A 25,203-nucleotide genomic window follows, 5' to 3' on the forward strand; every position below is an offset into this window, starting at 1 on the left:
GTGGGGTGGGGGAGGCGGGAGGAGTTAGATGGTAAAAAGGGGGTTAAATATAGCAGGGTAGGGGTAGGGTAAAATGAGTAAAGGGGTCAAATATATGGTATCTGAAGGAAACTGGACTTTAGTTGGTGAACACACAATAGAATATACAGATGTCAAATGATAATGTACAACTGAAAATTATATGATTGTATTAACCAATGTTACCTCAATAAACTTAATTAAAAAAAAATTAAAAAATCATATGATCCTGACAATTGATACAGAAAAAGCAGTGGACAAAACCCAGTGTCTTTTAATGATAAAAACTCTCAGCAAAGTGGAATAGAAGAAACGTACCTCAACTTAATAAAGGTCATATATGACAAACCTACAGCTATCATCATACTCAATGGGGAAAGGCTAAAAATGTTTCCTTAAGATCAGGAAGAAGACAAGGATGCCCACTTTAACCACTTCTGTTCAACATTGTATTGGAAATCCTAGATACAACAATCATTCAAGAAAGAGAAATAAAAGGTATTCAAATTTAGAAAGGAAGAAGTTAAACTGTCATTATTCGCAGATGACATGATATTATATAGAGAGAACCCTAAAGATCACACGCACGCGCGCGCGCGCACACACACACACACACACACACACAAAACTGTTAGAAATGATTGACTTCAGTAAAGTAGCAGGATACAAAAGTAATATTCAGAAGTCAGTTGTATTTTTATACACCAATGATGAACTTTCAGAAAGAGAAATTAAGAAAACTGTCTCATTTCAATTGCATCTAAAACAATATCTAGGAATAAATTTAATCAAATAGATAAAAAATCTGTACTCAGAAAATTATAAGTCATTGAAGAAAGAAATTCGAGAAGATGCAAATAAATGGAAACATACTGTGTTCATTTATAGGAAGAATCAACATATTTCAAATGGCCATACTACCCAAAGCAATCTATAGATTCAATGCAGTCCTTATCAAAATGCCAACGACACTTTTCAGAGAACTAGGGCAAATAATCTTAAAATTTATATGGAACCATAAAAGTCCTGGAATAGCCATGGCAATCTCGATAAAGAACAAAGTAGGAGGTATAACACTACCTGATATCAAATTACACCAGGAGGTTATAGTAATCAAAACAGCAAGGTACTGACATAAAAACAGACACATAGATCAATGGGACAGCATAGAAAGCCCAGAAATAAATCCTCACCTATATAGTTATTTATGACAAAGGAGGCAAGAATACACAATGGGGTAAAGAGAGTCTCCTCGACAAATAGTATTGGGAAAACTGGATAGATACATGCAAAAAAAAAAATGTAACTGGACCACTATCTTACATCATTTAGAAGAATAAACTCAAAATGGATTAAAGACCTAAATGTAAGACCCCAAACCGCAAAACTCGTAGAAGAAAACATAAGCAGCAAAGTTTCTGTCATTGCTATTAGTAATATTTTTTTTCTAATATACCTCCTTGGATAAGTGAAAGAAAAGAACAAATAAATGGGGCAACATCAAACTTAGAAGTTTTTGTACAGCAAAGGAAACCATCAAGAAAACGAAAAGACAGCCTACTGAATGGGACAAGATATTCAACAGTGATATATCTGAGAAGATGTTAATATCCAAAATTTGTAGAGAACTCATACAACTCAGCACACACACACAAAAACAACAAACAAACAAGACATTTCAGTTAAAAAATGGGCAAAGGACCTGAATAGACATTTCTCTAAAGAGGACATTCAGATGGCCAAAAGGCATGAAAAGATGTTCACCATCACTAAGCATCAGAGAAATGCAAATTAAAACCACAAGAAGATATCACTTCATAACTTTTCAGAATGGCTATCATCAATAAATCAAAAAACAGGTGTTGGCGAGGATGTAGAAAAATGGGAGCCTTTATGTACTGTTGGTGAGGTTGCAAATTGGTACAGCCACTATGGAAAACAGTTTGGAGGCTCCTCAAGAAATTGAAAATAGAACTACCTTATGACTCAGGAATTGCAGTTCTGGGTATTTATCTAAAGAAAACCAAAACACAATAATTCGAAAAGATATATGCACTCTTGTGTTCACTGCAATGCTTTTTACAATAGTAACGATATAGAAGCAACCTAATTGCTATCAATAGACAATTGGATAAAAAATAATTGGTACATATACATAATTGAAAAATCCTCAGCCATAAAAAATAAAATCTTATCATTTGCAACAACACAGATAGACCAAGAAGGTATTATAGTAAATAAAATAAGTCAGACATAGAAAGACAAATACCATATGTTCTCACTTTTATGTGGAATCTAAGGAATGTAATTAAGAAACAAAATGAAAACAAACTCATAGATACAGAGAACAAACTGGTGATTGCCTGATGAGAGGAGGTTTTGGGTGGCTGGGTGAAAAAGTGAAGAGATTAAGACGTACAAATTGGTAGTTAGAAAATATTCACGAGGATGTAAAGTACAGCATAGACAATATAGTCAATAATATGGTAATAAGTATGTTTAGTGACAAGTGGATTCTAGACTAATCTGGGGGATCACTTTACAAATTAATAAGTGTCTCACTACTATACTATACACTTGAAACTAACATAAAATAGCATTGAATGTCAACTGCCATTGAAAACCAAAAAATAAAAATAATAAACACAATTTCAGGATTTTAAGTTGTTGAAATCCCAAAGGGAATAGCTTAAGACAAAGTCAGATTTAGAGTGTTTTTTTGTTGTTGTTGTTGTTAGCTTTCTCCCATGCTCCTCCCTTGAACATTATTGGCAACATAACTACTTTGTTTAATTGTAAATCATCAAACATTTTCACCGCAACTCTAATTGTACTTGATTTAACATCTATATACCGTACTTAGGGCACCATATATTAAAGAATGTGAGAAGAGCAAACATAGAGGTCAAGCCCATATAAATTTTTAGGTTTTGTGTTTTTTCCCAACATATCTAAACTTCTGATCATTCCTTAGAAGGCCAACCAAGATAAAGAGGGAAGATATGGACCATTATAAAAGGAAACTATCTCCACCTCCACCTCCACCTCCACCTCCACCTCTGAATACTCTTTCTACCTGAAGGAAAGCTCCAGGTCTCATTCTTTACTGTAAACTCAGCATCTAGCAGAGGCCCTGGCATCTAAAAAGAGTTAATTTGTAGATTTGCAACCTGTCTCCAAGAAACATTTCCAGGGCTTCCTTCCCCTGGACTTGTTGTTGACCTTTTCTTGAGTCCTAATTGATAACTCAGCATCAATACATTAAAAACCTATGTCAGCCAACAGGTGGAAACAGCCCAACTGTCCATCAACTGATGGATGGATAAACATGTGGTGTATCCATACAATGGCATCTTATTGAACCATAAAAATAAATGAAGGACTGACACATGCTACAACATGGATGAACCTTGAAGACGTTATGCTAAGTGAAAGAAGCCATCAAACATAAAAGGCCACATACTGTATGATTTCATTTATATGAAATATCCAGAATAGGCAAATTCATCGAGACGGCAGATCAGTGATGATCAGGGAAAGCGGGGAATTGGGAGACGATAGCTAAAGAATATGGAGTTTCTTTTGGGGGTATTGAAAATGTTCTTTAATTGTGATGGTTGTGCAACTCTGTGAATACACTAAAATCATTGATTTGTGTACTTAAATGGGTGAATTTTATAGTATATGGATGATATCTCAATAAAGCTGTTTTTAAAATAAAGTTACTCTCAAATTATTTTGATGGGCACTCCCATTTCAGAAGCCTGGAGTAGGTGAATAGATCTCAATCCCAGTTCTGATTCCTAAGCTTTTTCTCTTTATAGCTCCAGATTCCTTCCAGCCCAACTTGCTGCTCCCTAGCTTTAGTTCTATTACCCACAACAGAGATCTCCTTGGAAGAGAATTGATGCCATGGTGAAAAGAGGAGAAACAAAGACTTTCAGTTTCAGCCTGTGTCTACACATGACCACTGCTCCCAGTTGGGTAGGTGCCCCTTCATGAAGATCAACACTCAATTATTCCCATCCTTGTGTTTTCCCAGGGCCTTGCAAATCCCAAATCAAGTTTCTCCCTAGTGAGATGTAAATAACTTGGATATTTTTTCTTCCATTAGAATATAGTGATTCTATTAATGGAGGGCGATGCTACAAGGTAATTTTCTATGTTCCCTATAGGAAATTGTAACTTTCAAGGAAAAAGGTATAGATTTTTAAATCCTGGTTTATCATGACAAACCTAAGACATTGAGCTGTATACTTCACTCATTATCTTTTTCTGCTTATTTAAAGAAAGGAAACATTTTACATTTCTTGCTTGTTCAATCTATGAGATACTTTCAATTTCTGACTTTAAGGGAATCTAACCCAATGTAAGGAAATATTATTTTGACACTTAAAAAAGAAAATGTTCTTTTTATAAATTGGATGATAATTTCTAACCATTGTTGATGACTATAAATACCTTTTGTTAAAACCTTCACCAATGAGCAGATATTTCTAAGATTACATCATAATTGAAATTATGACGGGGATACTAAAAGCCCATGCTAGAAAGCCAGTATGGTTTTAATTCAATTAAACAATATTTATTTGGTAGTTAAAGTTTGACTGTGGTATTAGGTGTTCAAAATTTTGGTAAAAATTAAAGCTTTTGTTTCACTAGACCATGGCCTGTCTACTTATAACATTTTTTTCCTAGGGTGGTTCTCTGAATATATCACCAAAATGTTTATATGAGAAGTGATAGTCACCATTCCATGTCTTTGAACTTGAACATATCTTAATATAAGACTTTCTTTGAAAAGGGTTTTTAAAAATCATTTCAACAAATTTTAAAAAATCAGTATACATTTTAAAGTTTCTTATCAGCTACTCTTTCTATGTCCTCAAGTACCCAGACAGTGATAGTTTTAGTTATATGTATCTATTTTTCTTGAATAATTTTTGGTTGCAAAGAATGATTCTGCAACCAGCATGAAAAAGGCCAAATAATAAGACTTCAAGGATTATCCAGTATATCCTATAATTAGTTTCATGATCAAAAATAAAGGAATGTCTTAAGTAATTTAAAGTTTGAATGAATTAGTGTATGCATGAATAGATGAATATAGAACATCTATTCATTCGAAATTACTTTTAGGTATGTCATTTCAATGGTGATAAATGTGATATAAAGGGAAGAATCAATTGTTATGACAGTATACATCAGGGGCCTCTGACCTAGTATGGAAAGTCATGTCTAAGCTGAAACTTGAATGTGAGTAGGAAGAGTAAAACTGGGGAGAGTGTCCTGGTGAAGGCAATATGTGAATATAAGAAGGCAAGAATTTAATAAGAAAGTAATAGAAATAAAGACAGATAAGAAGCAGAGAGAATCAAAAAGAGAAATATAAGGATTAAAGGTTCAGCTGTGAAGATAGCAGGACAGCAAAGAAGTGAATCAGCAAGCTGGGGGTGGATGAGGGACAGCTGGTGACTCCTGAGAAAATTTAAAGTACTAAATGTTTGTAACCTGGAAAACTTGGTTAACCAGAATGACTTATTCCTAAATTATGCACAAATCCAGGATTTTACTGGAAAACCAAGCAGATTGACTCTGAACAGTCTCAGCATATACTACTCTTTCTACTTCAATATCTGACAGAGGTTCTAGATGACAGATAAACAGAACAGAATCACTGAGTTAGAAGGGAGCTTAAGAGTTATTTATTACACCTTTCATTTTACAACTAAAAACAGAGTATTGGGAGCTAAACCTTACAAAGCAATATGTATGTGCCAGTCACTATTCTAAGTATTTATATAAACTCATGTAATCCTCAGAACAACCCTATGATGTAGAAGCCATTATAATTTTTCATTTTGCAGATGAAAGACTGACTGAGGTACAGAGAATTTATATGACTTGCCTATGGTCACATAGCTCATAAGTCATGCCACAGACTTTGGGCATAATCACTAGTCTATATTTCTCAAAATCATATAGCTGGGTAATGACAGTTCCAAGAATGGAGCCCAGGTCTTTTGACTCCCAGTGCAGGGCCCTTTCCTCTATATTAACCAGAACTCTGTGGTGCTCCCTCAGTTGGGCATAAATTGACCAAATAACATTTCCTTATCTCTACTTTTTTTGAATGCTTTTACCTCTGGGAGTGGGCTACCTAGAATTTGGCCTTCCACCATGGCATTGCCATTTGAAAAGTGAATGTTTTAGAGCTGGCAGAAAGTATTTGTTTACTTCAGTTCAATTCAGCAGTCATGGTAGGAGGCATCTTCCAAGTGTCCAAATGATATTAATGTGCCCCTTTGTGAATGACATAAAGGTAAACAGGCTTCATTGCAGAGTGATGTGCCGAACAGGAGACCAAGGTGTGAAAAAAATTGTTAGAAAGTAGATTTCAAAGGCATTGAGTAAAACTGCTGTCAGAATTTCTGGAGAAGATTTGAATGGGTAGAAAAATGCATCTTTGCTGTATCATTTCAAAGCAATTTTATGCTTCAGTTCTCCATACGTCTGTCTTCTGAACACTTCCAAGGGCCACATCTGGGCCTCAGAATTAGCCTGAAGTCTTGTGTGATGGAGTCACCATATGAAGGCTCTCTGGGAGTTATGTAGAAAGTTACACAGTAACGCTTACTTTTGATAGAACACTTAATCATCTTCATCCTCCTCGATTAGGTTGAAAAGACTCAAATGCAGCTTAAAATTGAAAAGTGTAACTGAATGAGAAGCTTTATATCAAATATTGAAAGGCTAAGAGAGAGCCAACAAATGTCTTAGCAGTGACTATTACAACTGGTGCCTGCAATCTGGAGTGACTCAGGTATTCATAGCTGTGAACAAAGACTCACCTTTCTTTTATTTTTCCACATAAGGAAGCATTTATTTGAGGTTTAACATGAAATCCTGCAAATAAAATTTGTATAAACACAAATCCATATTGAGTCATAATACAGGTAGCAAAAAACAAAAACAAAACTAATTGGCAGCTATATACAGTTGGGCATGGTTGTGTCTTGTACACTAGCAAGTCTTTTACAAATTAATCATCTTAGATCGACAGAAGACCATCTTCAATATCGTCCTGTAAGATTGTCCCCAGTGTCCTCCTTTAGTATGGCTGATATTTGGTTTGGTGATTGCCACCCCCTTGAGATGCCTTGCTGTAAGTGCTCTGTTGGCCGCTGTAGTCTGCATAGCCCTGTCCATATCCATAGTTCTCATAGTTATACCCAATATAATCATAACTGTCATAGCCACTATAGTTTTGATCACCACCATAGGCACTATTGTAATTTCCATATTCTTGATCATAACAGTTATTAAATCCTTAGTTCCAGATTTGGCCCTGTCCTCAGCCTCGACCCTTAGTACCACCTCTTACACCAACTGCAGCACCTCTTCCTCCTTTTTGTTGTTGCTGTTGCTGCCAGTTTTATTTACCTCTTTGGGTTGTGCAACTTTGATTTCACCCTTCCCAGAACCAATTTGGTGATATCTGCTTTCTAATAATTTCTTTACTGGCTCTTCATCTGTATATGTGATAAAACAAAATCCTTTTCTTTCATTTGTTTTTGTATCCATGGGAAGTTCAATATTTTCAGTCTCTCCAAAGGCTCCAATCTGCCCACAAAACCTATTTGGGGGTTCCTTCCCTTTTAAAACTTTGGCCCTTTGGGATCTATCAATTTGCCATCCAGTTTGTGTTCTTTCAGTTCCAAAACCTTATCAACACTAGCAGCATCTTTGAAAAGCACAAGTCCAAATCCTCTTGATCTTCTGATGACCAAATCTGTTTTAATTGTGCTGTCTAAAACTTCCCCAAACTGAAACAAATATTCAGTCAGATCTTTCTTTCCTGTATCCCAGCTCAAGCCTCCAATAAACATTTTACTGTCATCCTGCTGATTCTTGCTAGCGTTGATCTTAGATCCCTCTGTGAATTCCTCTATGTTGCTGTGATCGTTCATGTCCTCCATGGTGGTGGAATTGTTGGCTGGGAGGTGCTGGTGAGCAGTCCAAGTCCCGGCAGCAGCAGTGGTGGAGCGTTGTATGGGGCTGGATTTAAAATGGTGGTGCAAAGATGTCCACCTTTCTGGACTGAACCAGGGAGGAGGTAGTGTGGGATGGAAGAGGACAGATACCAGAAAAATTTCTCAAAGGGTGACTCTACCTTACGGGTAACTGAGTCTATTATGTGAACATTTCAAATACCATCTAATTATTTCTTTAGGATCTTGTTTGATGGCCTGTGGGGTCGTTCCTTTTTTGTTTCTAGTTTTATTGAGATAAAATCGACATATAACATTGTGTAAGTTTAAGGTGTGTAATGTGATGATTTGATATATGTATGTATTGTGGAATGATTACAACAAAATTAATGAACATATCCATTACCTCACATAATTATACAACATGTGTGTGTTTTAAGAACATTTAAGATCTCTCTTAGCAATTTTCAAGTATTAAATAAAGTATTATTAGTTAACTATAATCATGATGATGTACATGAGACCCTCAGAACTTATTCCTCTTATAACTGGAAGTTTGTATCCTTTGACTAACATCTCCCCATTTTCCCCACCTCCTTGCCCCTGGTATTCACCAGTCTACACTCTGTTTTTGTGAGTTTGGCTTTTAAAAACATAATTTAAAGATTCCACATGTAAGTAAGACATATTTGTCTTGCTATGACTTATTTCACTTAGCATAATGCTCTAAAGGTTCATCCATGTTGTCATGACTGGCACTGTTTTGTGGGATTATTTCTTGATGTGATGCCAGTCCAACCAAATGTGGTTTCCTTCAGTGGTATGGTTGGTGTCTGCTGAATGAAAGGAGGAGAACTGCCATTTGTCCCTTACATGTTGTGGGCTAGGTACTGTACTTGGGTGCTTTACATCAACTGTGGCTGTACATTTATATTACCTGGGGAACTTTTTGAAGATACTGAGGCTCAGGCCCCATCTCCTAAGATTCTGATTTATTTGGTCTTGGGTAGGACTGTGAGCATTTGTAATTTTAAAATCTCCTCAGCACACATGGAGGACTATTGACTTAATTAGTGTGCCTCATTGAATTTTGGGGACATTTTCCTGCTCTGCTCACTCATCCTCTCACAATTTAGGGGTAGAGTCACATTCTTCACCGTTATAAGAGTGAGAAGGGTATATGGTGGCCTCAGTTCTCAGAATGCATTTGCCACATTCATTCAGCACCTTAGATCAGTGGTTTGGTTTGCCTCTCTTTTGTGCCTCTATTTCCAACTAATATTTCTAGTTTTTCAGAAGACTTTGGTAACCCCGCCTTTTATGTACCTTCAGAGGAATTGTTTGTCTTCATTACTTTGTAACTCTCTGTGTAGAAGTCTGTGGAGAGGAGGCTTTTAGGAGGCCCCAAGCAAAGAAGCCCTCATTTTCCTTCCATTCAAATCATCCCAGGACACTGTCCCTGGCCAGCCTTCCTGGAGAGAATTCCTGAAGGCAGACATATTGGGCCTGAGGAAGAGTTCCTGGAGAACAACAATTCCAGACTGACATTCCCTGGCTCATTGTATTTCTAGGAATTCCCTCAGAAGGCCCAGGTGTGTACCTAGGTAAAAGAAAGCTATTGTCAAGGAATTTTGCTCGGCTAGAGTACAGTTTGTGTACATGAGAGTGGAGATGGGGAAAGTTCCAGCTGCTTCCGATATTGATGAATGACTTTAGTAAAACAGGTCTGGGGCTTGGGAAAGAGATATCATGAGTCTGTGCGGGTTTCAGGTTTCTGACAAAGAGAAATTTTCAAGAGAGATTTACAGATACCTTCCCCACCCATCATACACATTTATGTCAAGGTTTTGAGTTTGTAAAGCACTACTGGCATTATATCATTATCTTTGTTATTTAGGAAGTGAGATTGAACCTTTATGGAGTACCTACAAGGTGCCACACTGTGGGATACATACATTCACCCATGTGTTACCCTAGAAAATAGTTTAATTCTCATAGTACCCCAGGAGTTACCTATGGTTACTATCTCTATTTTGTGGATTTAGAAACTGAGGCTCATATCATTGACATGATTTATCCAAGGTCATACAAACTGGGGAAGAACCTGGGTCTACCTAACATATAATTGAAGTTAGTCTTCTCTGGGGAAACACAGAATATCTCTCATGGCTCTTTTATATCACTTGTTATGACCCTCTTCCCCCATGTCTTCTTTTAAGGATAAACACTTGTTTCTTCAGATTATTTTTTTCTAAATTTTTTCTTTAGTTTTAGATTTCTCCCCTCCATAATCTCACTTTTCATACTCCCTTGGTTCCCTGAAATCTGGCTTCTTGTCCAACATCTCCAATGAAACTGTCTTCCCCTAAGTCATCGATGACCAAATAATCAAACCCAATTCTAATCAACCCTTATCCAACCTGTCTACATAGCATTTAGCACTAGTGCTAACAACTCTTTCTTGAATTGGGGGATCTTATCCATTTCCATGGTTGTACCATCTATATGCTGATAATGCCCACATCTACCTTTGCAGCTCTTACCTCTCTCCTGAGCTTCAGTTGCATCCACTCAACTGCCTGCTGAACTTTTTCATTTGACATATCCCACAAACCTCAAAAAGGAATCCAGCTTTTCCTTTCACCACTACCCCACCCCAATTTTGGTCTTTTCTCTATATTCCTTATGCTCCATTAGTAGTAGTGCCCTCTACATGATTTACCAAACCAGGAATTTGGACATATTTTTTCCCCTCACCCATTCATCTAAATCCTTCAGGTTCTATGCATTCTACTTCATGAATATTTCTCAAAGATGCCCTCTCCATGCCCATGACTCCTTTATTTGAGCATCTCTGGCCTAGATTTTTTTCAAGAGCTTCATAATTTATCGCTGTGATTCTACTTCACTGCAAGGTCCTATCAAAACTGCTTAATGGCTCTGTGAACCTACGTTTCCCAAAGTACATTCTATTGCACACTAGTTTTACAGGATGTCCCGAAAAATGGGTCTGTCATCAAGTAGCTTTGGGAAAACCTGTATACTTTATTATTCTCTTCTTGGAGCTTAAAATTTTTATTAAATGTCCCAAGAAGTCCTTCAGTTAAAACCATGTTTAACTTTATATATTTCAGCATTCCAAATAGATTTCATCATAGAATCATCCCTCTTCCCCACACTCACATTTTTCAACATAGGGCCTGCTAACAACCTTCTGTAGAACACTTTTGAAACCACAGGATGTATGTTCTGTTTTTTGGCATGACATACAAGGCTCTTCTTCATTTGAATTTTGCTAACCTGTCCAGCTACCACTACTCTCCACATTAAACTCTCACCATTCTTGAGAATACCCTTCTCTCTCACACACCTTTGTGTTTTTGTGCTTTTCCTTTGCCTAAAAGCCATTCCACTCCCCTCCCCATCTCCACATACCTTCAACTCATCATTGAAGGCTCAGCTCAACTGTCTGCTATGAAGTTTTCCTCTTATTCTCTCCCAGGGAGAGTTAGTCACCCTTATATTTTACTTCTAATATTTGTACATATCTTGAATATTACATTTAGCACATATGAAATTATTCCAATTCTATGTAACTTTGTAACATCTCAGACCAATTGGATTATTCTTTTTATCTTTTCATTTTAATACCACCCTTGTCTCTTGAAGGGAGTTTGGACTCATCGCTGATCCAGCAGGAAAACATTCCTATCCTTTCCAGTTTGTGGTAAAACAATGTATATGAAAAACCTTTTTGATAGGTTTGGTCTAGAGCACATCAAAATCCAGTGTGCTTGCTAATGAGTGCAGCTACATAGCATATGCCACTGGATGCTGCCTCTCCTAGGTGGTGCAGTGATAGGCTTGATTGTAGATATAAGGAGGACAATAGCACATTGGTGCAGGAATGAAACCCAAAGCCACATGAGCCCCTGCTCCTGAGAGAGAAGCTCAAGACTGCTCCAGCTAGTTAGCCTGGATCTTTTTCCAGTCATCTTAAGGCTGGAAGTCTGTGAATAGCAGCCCATCCCATGAAGCCTATTCCTCAGCAAGGAAAGGAAAATATTTATTGTTGAGGACTTACTTTGTGCAGGTACCACACCAAGTTTTTGCATTAATTTTCTCATTTTATCCTCATAACAACCCTATTAGGTGGGATATCTTATTCCTTCATGTTACAGATGAGGACATTGAAACTCAGCAAAGTGAAATGACTTAGTCAATGTTGGGCTTGCAGTTTCAGGCCCTAATCTGCCTGTGGCACTTCCTTGTTGTGTTTCTTTGAGCAAATCAGTTAATAGCAGAGTCTCAATTTCCTTACTTGTACAATAGGAATAATACTAATGCCTACCTTGTGTGATCCTTATAAAATTTCACTAATAGGATTATGCAAAGTACCTAGCATGGTACCAGGCATATGGTAAAGTACTCTATTGTTTCAGAAAAGATCCAAAATTAGACCGATGAGAAACCAAGCAGCACTCGGAGAATTGGAGAACTCAGGTTCATTATGCTGGAGATCCCAGAGGAGCTAGCACTCTGAAGATCAGGGCCCCCGGAGCTCAGTTGCAACATTCCTTATATTTATCCTTTTGGCATGGGCTGATTGGTTAATTTGTCCTCAGACCGTTACAAAGTGGCAGGAGTTGCTATGGTTGCAGGTAGCTTCATTGAGTTACAAAGGATGGGAGTTGTTATGGGTTACCAGCAGTTAAAAAGCGTTACAAAGTGCAGGAGTTGTTAGGGGGAACAAACAGTTACATTTGTTACTTAGACAGATCAAACAAAAGGGAAGGTGAGTCTTTAGTCAATTTCGAGTACAGCCCATGCAGCAAGTATATTTACAGAAGCAGAACAGAGAGCCGATTAGCCTTTTGAATGAAAATTCCTCTTCATTCCCCGCTTTTGATGCCCGTTTAAATTCTTATAGGGCATTAAGCTCTTGATCTCCCTGGGCCAGGGGCTGGTAATTCCACAGCATTAGGATCTTTGCTGCAGTCTTTTTCTCTACTATAGCCTCTATGAGGGAGATAATTGACTGGACAACAAGAGGCAACAGGCAAGGGAGAAGAAGGCAGGCCCCTAGGGGGAGGAGGAGGAGTACTATTCCAACTAAGATCTTAAAGCCCCCAAGGTAGAGAATCATCCTCCAAAGAGGTTATTAGGGTCCCACCCTGTCCAACTCTGGATGGATACATGAGCTATTTTTCTAATATTAGTAGCTATATCAGTTACAGCCTGGCCATTGTTATCTATTTGGAGACAGCAATTGGATTGGTTAAACTTCCTGCATACTCCCCCGTCTTCTGCTAGCAAGTAATCTAAAGCTAAATGGTTTTGATATATTGCTGCACGCATCTGAGACTGTCGTGTGGCCAGGAGTTCTAGGACTGAGGCCGTCTGGTTAGTAATGATCTCTAGCATGGCCTATAACCTGATAATTCGATTAAGCATGTATATAGGGGTTCGGTAACCCCAGCTCCCGTCTTGGGCCCAAGTTGCAGGGCCATAGTATTGGATGATATTGCAGGGTGGCTATTCATCCTCTCCTCACGTTTGTTGTCCCTCTATTTCAAGTGACCTCTTAGTCCTGGCTTTTAAGTCTTGATATAAGGGAACACCTAGCTTGTTTCCTCCTTTGTCTGGTAGAAGGGAGAAGCCAGGTTGAATGATCCCGATGGTGCAACTTCCTTTCCAGTTTGCTGGGAGTTGGGTATAAGCCCTCTTCTCACAAATCCGAAAGAGCCCATCTGGCGCTTTCCAACTCCTGGGGCTAGTGGAGTTGAGGGGTTCCCAGAATGTGCCAATAGCTGGGATGGCACGGAAGGGGTTAGGGATCATGCCTTCCTTTATAGTACAGTTTGTGACAGTTGAGCTTTGGTGGAAAGAGTGGCACGAGGAGGAGTTAGTTATAGTGCTGTTGGTGCTCCAATACCAGGAGGGAACTTTGGGCCACCAATTTAGGTCCGTGTGATTTAAAAATAACATTCTCCTATATGGCGTCTCTCCAACCCATTGAGTTTATCTTTGGACCTATCCAGCCAAGACATTCTTCTCCTATTACACCTGAGGAGGGGACCCAAATCCTAGATCGACCCTCTTCATGTTGAATCACCATGCGATTCCACTGAAGGAGGTAAAAGGCATCTAGGCTAGTTCCCTTCCAAGGCCAATCTTCACTCCTGAGTGCTCTTCCACACACCCAGCATTTAGTAACACCAAGTTCATGGCCTATCCTCTCAGCTAGGTCAATAAAGAGATCCTTCTCTAGGCTTTGGCTCAAGGTGACCTTTAGCTGATCATACATTGGTGGGTTTTGGGGCCTAGGAGATAGTGTAGGTTTAGGTGTGGTTGAATTATGCAACCATTGGACAATTTCTCCAACTGCTGGGCCCTCTGAGTGGTTATGGACCTTTTCCTCGTCAGAGGTCCATTGCCAACATCCTCAAGTTTCCCCAAATTTTTCAGGCTCTTGGCAGGACTGGCCGCTTTTAGATTTAACTTTTATGTACTCTTTCCAATATTTGAATCCTCAATGAGTGCAGAGTGTGGCATTTAGGGCACATGTTCTGGGTAGACCGGTTACGAAGTAAAGCGGGTGGCAGTGTTGGACCCTACCCTGTACCTTTGCATGCAGTGGGTACAAGGAAGAGAAGAAGTGAGGAGACTGGCGCCACACACATGATGGAGCAGGAGGAGAAGGAAAAGTGTCTTAGGAGTACCATCTTATTTGAATTAGTAAAACAACCAATGATGATCAGACAATCTATAACTGTAAAAATGTACCACAGGGAGTTTAGCCTGAACATGCAAGAATTCAGAGGATCTCAAAGTAGATTAAATAGATTAGGGCTAAAGTGATTCTTTGACTCAGAGTCCAATTTGAGGGTGGTTCTGAGGCCAAACCTAAAGCAAGCAGCAAGACAAGTATAATAAAGAGGGTTAGGGCTACAGGAGGATAGCAGTACATCTGGACAGGCTGGACGGTTGATCCTCAAGCTTCTGCTGTGTGTAGACTGGCCAGCTCCGGGATGGCCAGAGCAGGGCCGAAGATCTCAGGTGGATTTCTGCTGCCTCTGGAACATGATTTGGAGCAACTGATCAGGAAGAGACTCTGCAGTCCAAGTCTCCCGTTTTTCTGGAGGTGCTGCTCTCTTTACCCGGGTGTGGTAGGTACATGGGGTGATATCTGCAACTTTAATAGCAGTGAGAATTGCTAATATAACAGTGTGAGGGCCTGTCCAGCTGAGCTGGAGTGGCTCCTTCTTCCAATCTTTAACCCATACTTCATCTCCTGGCTGAAAGGGGTGGACCCAGTTCTCTAAAGGGATAGGGGCTCTTTCTAAAGTTTCCTGAGCGAATGTGGCGGAGGATCCTCCCTAAGGCCTGAAGGTGTTGGGACATTTCTAGGTCAGCCATTAATTGAGTGTCTCTTTTCACTGGGGGAGGTCTCCTGTAAAGGATTTTGAAAGGGGAGTAGCTCAAAGGCCTTGTGGTGCATCACAGTTCATAGTAGAGCCAAAGGCAGCAAATCGATCCAAAGTAACTGGGTTGCTTGACAAAGCTTAGCTAGTATGATTTTGAGAGTCTAGTTCATGCATTCAACTTTCCCTGAACTCTGTGGCCTGTAGTCTGTGTGGAGCTTCCATTTGATTCCTAGAGCTTTGGACAAGGTCTGAACTATCTCAGACACAAAAGCAGATCCATTGTCTGATCCTATAGGAAAGGGTAGCCCCTATCTTGGAACAATTTCTCTTAATAAGGCTCTAGCTACTTTTTGTGCCTATTCAGTGCGTGTAGGAAAAGCTTCAACCCATCTGGAGTAGATGCAAACTAACACAAGCAGATATCTATGGCCCTGACAGGGCTTGACTTTAGTAAAGTCCACCTCTAGGTCTTCAAGTAGCATAGTTCCAATTGTTTGCACCCCTGGATTAGACCTTGGCCTTTGGCCAGCATTGTTTTGTGCACAAGTCACACATCTAGCACTGATCTGGGCACATAGGGTTGGGAGTTTGGGTATGAAATAGCAGCAGCCTAACAGCTTTCCTAAAGAAGATTTCCCCAGGCGAGTTAATTCATGGTGATGTTTTACTAGCTGGACTGCCAGTGCAGCGGGAACAAAGAGTCTTTGATCTGGAAGCTCCCACTAACCCTCCTTCCTCCTGGTTCCCCCTTCACTTGAAGCCCATTTTTCTTCTGCTTTAGTGTATTTTGGGGATAGAGGCAAGTCTGGTGCCAGGAGAACCCTGGAGATTGGCTTAGGATCCGTTGTGACACTCGGTTGGTGGGCAGCCTTCTTAGCTGCTTGGTCTGCTAGTCAGTTTCCCCTACTGACAGAATCAGTTCTTCTCTGGTGGCCCTTGCAGTGAATGACTGCCACTTTAGAAGGCTTCCAAACTGCTTCTAATAGCTGGAGGATTTCTTCTTTGTTCTTGATTTCTTTTCCTCCTGCCATCAGTAACCCCCTTTCTTTATAAATGGCCCCATGCATGTGCAAGGTAACAAAGGCATACCTTGAGTCTGTGTAGATATTGGACCATTTCCTTTCAGCCTGTCGCAGTGCCTGGATGAGTGCCCATAGTTCGGCCTGCTGTGATGACCAGCCCTGTGGCAGAGCCTCAGCTCTGATTACCTCATCGGTAGTTGTTACTGTGTAGCCAGCTTTGCGCTGTCCTTCATGGATGAAGCTGCTCCCATCTGTGAACAATACCAGTTCTGGGTCCTGAAGAGGAAAATCTGTCAGATCTGGCCTGCTTGAGTAAACTTCATCCGTGACCTCCTCACAATCGTGATCAGGAGGCCCCTCCTCAGTGGGCAGAAATGTAGCAAGGTTCAATGTACGTACAGTTTTGAATCAGACTCGTGGATTTTTGCAAAGCAGTCCCTGATAATGAGTTATTCTGGCATTGGTCAGCCACTTCTGTCCTTGATTATTCATTAATGCAGTTACAACATGGAGGACCTTTACATTTATATTTTGTCCCAGCATAAGCTTGTCCGCTTCTTTGACCAGGATTACCATGGCAGCTAAGGCCCAGAGACATGGTAGCCATCCTGCAGCCACCAGAACTAGCCTTTTGGACAAATATGCAATTGGGCGTTTCCATGGCCCAACTGTTTGTGTGAGGATCCCCAGTGAAGTGTGATTCTTCTCATGTATGAAGAGGTTAAAGTCCCGTGTCATATCTGGTAGTCCTAATGCTGGGGCACTGGTTAAGAGTCTCTATTTCTCTGAAAGCTTTTTCTTGTTTAGAATCCCATTCCAGGGTGTCTTTACCAGACCCAGTTGTGGCTTCATACAGTGGTTTGGCAATCTCAGAGAAATCTGATACGACAGATAAGACAGAATCCGGCAGCCTCTAGAAATTCACAGACCCCTTGCTTGGTGTTTGGTCAAGGTATTGAGCAGATGGCCAGTTTCCTTTTGTGTCTGAGTGACCAACGTCCTTCTGAGATGATGAACCCAAGGTATCTGAACTCCTATGTGCAGATTTGAGCCTTCTTCCATGACACCTTGTATCCCTTGATAAAGAATAGGGCCAGTAAGGCTCTAGTACCTTTCCAACAGTCTCTTTGGGTGGGGCTAGCCAGCAGCAGGTCATCTACGTACTGGAGTAGAGTATAGTTCAAAGTCTCTCCAGGGACGGCAGCCAGATTTGCAGCCAGCGCTTCACCAAACAGGATGGGTGAGTTCTTGAAGCCCTGTGGCAGTCGAGTCCAAGTCAGTTGCATTTTTCTCCCTGTGTGTGGGTCTTCCCACTCAAAAGTGAACAAAGGCTGGCTGGCCATTGATAACTGGAGACTGAAGGTGTCTTTAAGGTCAAGTCATGTGAACCAGCTTGCTTGAGCAGGTAAGAGACTCAGGAGGGTGTACGGGTTCGGGACTACTGGGTGGATAGTGACCACTACATTGTTGATGACGTGGAGGTCCTGGACAGGGCGGTAGTCATTCCCTCCAGGTTTCTTGACCGGCAAGAGTGAAGTGTTCCACTCAACTAGGATTCTGGTATTGCGTAAATGCTGGATGTGGTCCCAAATTCCTAGGTGTACTTTCTGCAGCACTGGATATTGCCTTTGTGTGACAGTGGAGGCTCCTGGTCTCAGGTCTACCACAATTGATGTGTGATTTTTGGCTAGACCTGGTGCCCCCTTTTCTGCTTAGACAGCAGAGAACTCTTCTAGCAGACTGGTCGGATTTATTTGTTTTTCTCCTGGAGAATAAAGATGCCATTCGTCCTCCCTGAGCAGAGTCACAGCCATCGTTAGAGCAGGCTGGCTCCTCAGTGTGAGACTGGTGGGCTTCCCTGGGATAAAGGTGATTTGTACTCCAAGCTTTGTTAATAAGTCTCTATCCAAAAGGGGGATGGGGCACTCTGGTAGGTACAGGAACTCATGAGTCACTAGGTGACCCCACAACTGATATGAGCAAGCTTTATAGAATGAGTGGGCAACTTGGTCCCCCGTGGCCCCAACGATAGTTGCTGTTTGATCTGTGAGGGGAGCCACAGGTATGGTTACCACAGAGTGTTCAGCCCCAGTGCCCACCATAAAAGTCATTGATTGGCCCCCCACATACATCTATTGTGACCATAGGCTCCTGGGGGCCTAGGATCAGGCAGCCTGGTCATTCCTAGTTTCATTGTTCTTCGGCCTAGCCGATAAGCTCTTGGACAACTGGCTCAGGCTGGTACTTTCCTTTATGAGGTTGATTGAACTTTGGCTGTTCAGTCATTTTCCTCTGATGAGAGGACTTGTTTTTCCAATGGCCGGTCTCTTTGCAGTAGGTGCATGGTCGCAGTGAAGTGGGGGTCTTCTTTTGGTTTCTCTCTTCCACGGGGGAGCAGCAGTTTGTTGTACTGGACCCAGGTTCCCTAATGCAGATGCCAGCAGGGACACTTTCTGTTTCATTCATTTGTCAGCTACCTTTTGGGACTACTGGTCCCGGTTTACAAACACCTTGTTTGCGACCTCCAGTAGCTGGGTGGTGTTCATCCCAGCAAAACCCTCTAATTTCTGAAGCTTGGAGCGGATGTCAGTGAAGGATTGAGCCACAAATGCCGCGTTGACCATGCACTGATTCTCTCATGCTTCGGGGTTAAAAGGGGTATACACTTGGAATGCCTAACGCAGTCTCTCATAGAACTCTGTGGATGAGTGATCTGGCTTCTGGAGTACCTCTGCTGTTTTTGACATGTTTGTTGGCTTCCTAGCCCCAGCTTTTACCCCTTGCAGTATGGCCTGCCGGTACCTGTTGAGAGATTCTCTTCTGTGTGGGACTTTGAAGTCCCAATTGGACCTGGTGTCTGTTGCAGCCCCTGAGGCCTATGCTACAGGGTCTAGTGCACCTTCCGGTGCTTGTCCTTGAAGCCATCCCTGTGTTTCTGACAGAATCAGTGTTGTTCTTCAGTGTTGAAGAGAGTTAGGAAGAGTTGACTGCAATCATCCCAGGTAGGCTGATGAGTTTGGAAGATGGACTGGAGCAGATCAATCATTGCCTGGGGTTTCTCCATGTAGGGTGGGGTGTGCTGCTTCCAGTTGAGGAGGTTGGTGGTGCTGAATGGCTGATAATAGAGGACAGAGTGGCCTGGCTGGAGTGTGCCATCTTCTCCAATCTCAAAGGGACCTCATTCCTCTTGGAGGGGCATCTGAAGGGTCGTAGATTGCTGGGCTTGTTGCGTGGCCAAGTGGACTCAGGCTTGGTGGTCACTCGGGCTATCGAGTGGCAAAGGCCCTGATGGTGGAGGGATGTACGGCAATTGTGGGTAGCATGGCTGTGACGGGACTGGTGGAGCTGCTGGGATGTACGGCGGTGGGAAGATAGGTTCTTCCTCGGGGTCCCCATTCCCTTGGTGGATGATTTTTGCTGGCTTTCCGTTGTCCTTTCCCCAAGTCTGTCGGGCCACAAGTACCTTACTCTGTCTCTGCCTACTGGTGCAGAACCGGACCCAAGGGGGTGCTATAGTAGCGATTTGCAAACATGAGTCTATATATGGAAACTGTTCTGGATGTCCAGGGGTCCCTGTCACTACCCAGTACACAGCTCTCACAGTGGGGAGGTCTATGGTCACTTCTGAGGGCCATCCTACCCTGAAGGTGGGCTATTCAAGCTCACGAAGAGTACAAAGCTTTCCAAGGGTCAGCTTGACCTCGTAATCCTCCAAGAAACGTTTCTTAAAAATTTTCAACATACAGTTTAAGACAATTAGCTTAGAGGAACCTCCCCCCATGCCTCCCATGACAGACGACAATCATGCCACATGGAGGGTTGGGGGATAGGGTCGGGGAAACTTTGGAGGGGACGTCACTCACTTCACCCGTCTCCAGCCGCACCCCTCATGGGGATATTTCAGGTGCCTTTTAGCATTGGTGGGTTGGTATAAACCCCTGACCTGGATCACTGGAGTGGACTCCTCACGGAGATCCAGTGACACCACCTTAAGCCATATGAGGTTCGCCACAGAACCGTGGATTGGGGCTCAACTCTCACTTTGTGGCAAGGCCACGTCTCAATCATTCAGCACTCACTCTCTTTCATGCAACCTCCCACCATTCCTTAACCTGTCCTATGGAGAGTAAGCAGCCGCTTCTCTTAACCTGTGGAGGATGCTTGGTGACTCTCTGGAGGGTGACCGGGCCTCCCTTTGCCCAGTGTTAACCAGACACATTCCACCCTTTGATGGTGACACAAAGACAAACAAGGGTGGGTACCCCCTCCAAAGAGAAGACATTCAGATGCTCATCTGGCTGTGTCCCAAAGGAGCTTAGGTGACGCTTAGCTGTAGCAGACTCAGCTTTGTGACTTACAATCGGACACTAGTCCAATGCAGCCATGGACCGTATGCTGTACACCATGGAACTGCAGAATGAGCCCACATGGACTCCTTAGCCTTAGGGGATCTTAAGGGTGCCCAACCATGGAGCCACAAACTCGTACCTGACTGATCAAGCTAGCCAAGCCACTCATTCATTCACTCATTCATACATCAGGTTAAAACATTGCCTCCCCGCTTTTGGAAGGCCCTAACCTGACATCTTCCCCACTGGGGAGACCCTGATTTCCTCTCCACTAGAAAGACCCTGACCAATGTCTTCTAACTGAAGACTAGGAGGTGATCAAGCTCCTCTTCCATCTGGAGATGGGACCTGACTGGAGGCTGATCCCAGGACTTTACCTTATCCTGTGGCCGTTCCTGGTGTGTTGGTCTGTCCCTCCTATGAGTCCGGTTGGGGACTCAGCCATCTCGGGAGTCAAGGTGCCAGTCCGAAAGAGAACCCAGAATATCATCAGATGGCACACCTCCTCATTCATCTCGGATCCCCTCCGCCCTGTCTCGGCTGAACCACCAGTCTGGTGGCTCAAAGGGCTGGCATGGTTAGAATTTCACTGGGACCTCCAGAAATGTTGCAGAAAAGATTCAAAATTAGACTGGCAAGAAACCAAGCAGCACTCGGAGAAATGGAGAACTCAGGTTCATCATGCCAGGGATCCCAAAAGAGCTAGCACTCTGAAGATCTGGGCCTGGAGCTCAGTTGCAACATTCCTTATATAGATCCTTTTGACATGGGCTGATTGGTTAATTTGTTCTCAGACCGTTACAAAGCGGTGGGAGTTGCTATGGTTGCAGGTAGTTACATCGAGTTACAAAAGGCGGGAGTTGCTATGGGTTACCAGCAGTTACAAAGTGTTACAATGTGCAGGAGTTGCTAGGGGGAACAAACATTTACATTTGTTGCTTAGACAGATCAAACAAAAGGGAAGGTGAGTCTTTAGTCAATTTTGAGTACAGCCCATGCAGCAAGCACATTTACAGAAGCAGAACAGAGAGCTGATTAGCCTTTTGAATGAAAATTCCTCTTCATTATAAATGGTAGTTAGTATGGGCTGAGATCAGATACGGTGTTTTCAGCAAAGATGAAGAGAAGCAAGAGGATAATTTTGTGTTAAAGGAGAGTTTGAGTCCAGAAATTATTTGGACTATGAAAAGATCACACTTTTCAGTGAGCCAAAGGAGCTTGACTTCCTTCTCCAATTGTTTTATGGTGATACTTCTCAAGGAGTCAAAGGAGGCTCCATCTTAAGGGCAGTCTAGGAGAAGGCAGCCAGGCACAATAGCTCTCAATGGGAGAAGGGCTGGCCATGAGGAGGCTAAAAGAGATCAGTAAATCTTGGCTTCCATGCAGGTCAGAGATGGGTCCGGCATGTTCTTCATGTAGCTGACCTTGCATGTGCATGGTGTATTCTAATGCCTTTCCTATAAATGTGATTACAGTCACTCCTATAAGAATTGCATCAGGAAGGAATCTGGGGAAGGAATACAAATGAAAGTGAGTGGCGGATGGAGACTAGAGCTACGGCAATGGACTCTGGAGTCAGACTGCCTGGATTAGAGTTGTAACTTGCCACTTAATAACTATGTGACTTTAGTCCACCTATTACCTTTGTTTTTTTTCTTTTATTATTTTTTGCAATTTTTAAAAATTAATTAATTAGTTAATTAATTTTTTATGATGACATTCATTAACGAAATCCAATAAGTTTCAGCAGTATATTTTAACAGTAAGGCATATATATATTTAAACTGTGTATTGACCTCCCATAGTTAGATTTCTTTTTGTAACCACATATTTGACCCCCTTTACTCCACCTGTTTCCTCCCCTTTCCCCTAGTCTATTGTGCATGTACATGTTCATAGTATTTTTGTATGATCCTTTGTATTTATGTTATATACATAAATACAAAGGATCATACAAAATAATTTCCCCTCTTTAATACCTGATTTTGTTTATTTGTGTCTTTTCTCTTTTTTCTTTAGTAAGACTAGCCAGGGGTTTGTCAATTTTATTAACCTTCTCAAAGAACCAGCTCTTTGTTGTAATTTTTTTCTATTGTTCTTTTGTTTTCAATTTCATTTAATTCTGCTCTAATTTTGATGATTTCTTTCCTTCTGCTGACTTTAGGCTTCATTTTTTCATCCTTTTCTAGTTTTTAAAGATGAAGTGTTAGGCTGTTTATTTGAGCTTGTTGTTGTTTTTGGAGGTAGGCCTGTAATGATATGAACTTTCCTCTTATGACTGCTTTTGCCATGTCCCAAAAGTTTTGATATGCTGTACTATCATCATTTGTTTCTATGTATCTCTTGATCTCTCTTTTTATTTCTTTTAAGACCCAGTTATTCTTCAGTAGTATGTTGTTTAATCTCCATGTATTTATAGTTCCTCCTGCTTTCTTTTTACAGTTCATCCCAAGTTTCAAAGCATTATGATTAGAGAATATGGTTAGTACGCTTTCAACTCTCTTGCATTTGTTGAGGTTATCTCTGTGTCCCAGAATGTGATATGTTCTTGAGAATGTTCCATGTGCAATAGAGAAGAATGTTTAAGTAGCTGTTTTGAGATGGAAGGCTCTGTAAATGTCAATTATGTCCAGTTGGTCTAATGTGTCAACTATGGATGTTATTTCTCTATTGATTTTCTGTTTGGATGATCTGTCCATATCTCACATTGGGGTATTTGAGTCCCCTACTATGATAGTGTTTTGGTCTGTTTCCCCCTTTTGTTTGTTAGTAATTGCTTTACATGTTTTGGGGCTCCCTGATTGGGAACATAGATATTAATAAATGGTATGTGTTCTTGGTGCATGATTCCCTTTAGCATTATGAAGTGTCCCTCAGTATCTTTCTTTATCTATTTTATTTTGAAATCTATTTTGTTCGATATTAGTACCGCTACTCATGCTTTTCTCCGAATGTCATTTGCTTGAAATATCATTTCCCACCTTTCACTTTGAGTCTATACTTGTCTTTGGAGGTGAGATGTTTCTCTTCGAGGCAGCATATGGTTGGGTTTTGTTTTTTGATCCAATCTGCAACTCTGTGCCTTTTTATTGGTGAGTTCAGTCCATTTACATTTAGGGTGATTATTGAAACATGAGGTATTCTTATAGCCATTTTATCTTTTACTTTCTGGTAGCTCGGTGTTTCCATTGCTTCCTTGTCCATGTGTTTCTGTTTTCTTTATTTTGGTTGGGTTTTGTGGGTTTTCCCTCTGCTCCTTCTCGTTTTATGTTATATACTTCAGTTCTGAATCTTTGGCTTATGGTTAGTATTATGAATATGTAAAGGATAGTTTTATATATATAGATATATATCTGTATATATATATATAAAACTATATACATATATAGTTATATATATAGTTATATCTATCTATCTATCTAATCTATCTATATATATATAACTATATATATACAGATATCTATCTATCTATATATATCTGTATATATATATAACTATATACATATATAGTTATATATATAGTTATATATATCTATATATCTATCTATATATATAACTATATATATAAATAAATATATATATGTGTGTATGTGTGTGTGTGTGCATACATATATATATATATATATATATATATATATATATATATATATACAGTCGTCCGTTTTCTTCTGCAAGTTCCTTATCTCTATTCCCTTTTGTGAATTTGGACCTTTGCATCCTCCCCTTCTCTGCCATTGTCTTAATTTGTCCATAAGTATCCTGAACGTTGAATACTATCTTGCTATAGCAAATCTCTTCTTATTGTTTAAACGTATAATGCCTTTTTCTTAGTACGGGTTGCACTCCTGTGCCTCTGTCTGACTACTAGTCACCTTACTCCTAATTATTTCATTTTTTCGTCATTTTGTTTTAGGTGAGCTGACCCCTTTCAGTATTTCCTGTAGTACAGGCTTCATGGTGGAGAATGTCCTCCATTTCTGTATGTCTGGTAAGGACTTTATTTCTCCTTCATATCTAAAGGAGAGCTTAGCTAGATATATTATTCTTTGCTGGTAGTTCCTTTCATTCAATAGTTTGGATATTTGATTCCACTCCTTTCTGGCTTGTAAGGTTTATGCTGAGAAGTCTGACGATTATCTAACAGGTTTTCCTTTATAGGTTACCGTCTTCTTTTCCCTGGCTGCCCTGAGAATTCTGTCTTTGTCATTGAGTTTTGATAATTTTAATACAATGTGTCTTCATGAAGGCCTTTTTGGTTTGAGATAATTGAGTGTTCTGTTGACTTCTTGAATTCCAAGTTCCAGCTCATTCCTTAGATTTGGGAAATTCTCATCAATTATTTATCGGAAAATGCTTTTTAATTCCTGCTCCTTTTCCTTGCCTTCGATGATGTCCA

The 25,203-nt window shown here is 40.8% G+C and overlaps 1 protein-coding gene and 1 pseudogene across 1 annotated transcript in view; one reads left to right on the top strand and one right to left on the bottom strand.

The window, feature by feature from the left end:
* The window catches only part of HS6ST2 (heparan sulfate 6-O-sulfotransferase 2), a 326,845-nt gene that overhangs the window by 145,867 nt on the left and 155,775 nt on the right, over positions 1–25,203 (top strand). The window lies entirely within an intron of this gene.
* Positions 7,130–8,012, bottom strand: LOC120612776 (heterogeneous nuclear ribonucleoprotein D-like; annotated as a pseudogene).

Source organism: Pteropus medius, unplaced genomic scaffold (genome assembly GCF_902729225.1).
Source record: "Pteropus medius unplaced genomic scaffold, Ma_sr-lr_union100, whole genome shotgun sequence".
In the NCBI taxonomy this organism is placed as follows: Eukaryota; Metazoa; Chordata; class Mammalia; order Chiroptera; family Pteropodidae; genus Pteropus; species Pteropus medius.